Raw genomic sequence first — 1,663 nt, 5'->3', positions numbered from 1 at the left:
ACCCAGGATGCTTCAACTTCATCCCTGGACAGTTTTCACAGACCTATTATCTGTATCATTTTTGTCCCTTTATGCTCCTGATCCTCCCACTCCAGGCCTCTGCTTTATGAGGTCAACTCTGAATTCAGTGCTTGACATGGACTAACAGTGCTTTTATTATTCCCATATTACAGATGAGAAAATTGAGGCAAAGAGAGGCCACTTGCCTAACGCCACATAGCTGGTCTGGGGAGCATAGCCCAAGTCTAGAATCCCTGAGAAACAACCATCATGGCTCTGTTATGTCACTATAATCAGACAAAAGGGCAGGAAAGGGACTGGTTTAGTTGGAAGGAGGCTTCCAGAAGAGTGACTAGCAGTTCCTCCCCATGTCCACTTATAAAACAAGAAGGAAAAGTCATTAACAGTAACATGAGTTAAGTTATGACAGAATGGATTTCCTAAATGTTTCTATTTCAAGATAGGAAGTTGCTTGGGGCAAGAGATGGCCTCAGCTTTGAACCAATATCAACACAGGTGAACAGTGGGTTTTTGTTTTTAATAAAGTTTTAGTTTTCCAAATGTACTGTTGATTGGTCCTGTTCATGCATCTTGACCAGCAGCTGGGCATCTCTACCCTTGGTATCTCTGATATAAATTACTTGAGCTCTGTGCTTTGAAACCAGTTTGTAAGTCCTTTACTAAGGAGCTCCTGAAGGGCTGCCCTGGCCAGGGAACCTAGAATCTTCAGTCTCTCAGCTGGGGTAATAATCTTAGAGTTGGGAACTTCCTCACAGAGTTTGTCATAAGTAGCTTTGTCACACAAGACTAGATTGTTGAGCTTGTCCCGAAGTTTGCCTTTGGACCACTTCTTCCTTTTGACTTTGCCCCCATATTTGTTCACTGGGTCCTTGTCTTTCTTGGCCAACTTTCCAGCATCTTTATTCATGTCATCCTTTTTCTTTTTCTTTTTTTTTGGGGGGGGGGTGGCATCACAAAGCTTGGAGAGCAGCAGCAGCTACTGAAGCCTCGTCAAGATGTCAGACAAAAAGTCAGGTGATCAGTGTTTTTAAGCTGAAAGACCACAAGTCCACTGCCTTCCTCTGAACCAGTCTTCAAAGAGGGAGCGAGCAGAACAGCACTCACCCACAGCCCACCTCTCTAGATACCAACTCCATGGTGTCAGGAGAAGTGAGGCTGAGAGGTTCAGAGACAAGGAGATAAGCAAACCCCTAATTTAAGGTATCTAATTTAAGGTGCAAAGAAGGGAAGAGTACAGTAAATTGAATAGGAGGCACATTAGAAAGAGGGTAGAGAAGAAAAACTTCCTCAACTTCATGGGGTGAGAAAAACTTTGTTATTCTCGAGGAACTCAGCACATTTCTCCTTTCTTTTTTTTTTTTTTAAAGAAAATCTGAAGCTTATTTTTTTTTTAAGAGAGAGTGAGAGAGGAGAGAGAGAGAGAGAGAGAGAGAGAATTTTTTTTTTAAAGAGAGAGAGAGAGAGAGGAGAGAGAGAGAGAGAGAGAATTTTTAATATTTATTTTTTAGTTTTCGGCGGACACAACATCTTTGTTGGTATGTGGTGCTGAGGATCGAACCCGGGTCGCACGCATACCAGGCCCGGGTTCGATCCTCAGCACCACATACCAACAAAGATGTTGTGTCCGCCGAGAACTAAAAAA

At 42.8% G+C, this 1,663-nt stretch overlaps 1 pseudogene; it reads right to left on the bottom strand.

Moving 5' to 3' along the window:
• Positions 1–582: 582 nt before the first annotated feature.
• LOC113178985 (small ribosomal subunit protein eS25 pseudogene) lies at positions 583–928 on the bottom strand (annotated as a pseudogene).
• Positions 929–1,663: the final 735 nt, after the last annotated feature.

Source organism: Urocitellus parryii, chromosome 6, assembly GCF_045843805.1.
Source record: "Urocitellus parryii isolate mUroPar1 chromosome 6, mUroPar1.hap1, whole genome shotgun sequence".
Taxonomy (NCBI): domain Eukaryota; kingdom Metazoa; phylum Chordata; class Mammalia; order Rodentia; family Sciuridae; genus Urocitellus; species Urocitellus parryii.
Note: the sequence above shows the minus strand (reverse complement) of the source record. Positions and strands in the feature narration are given on the sequence as shown.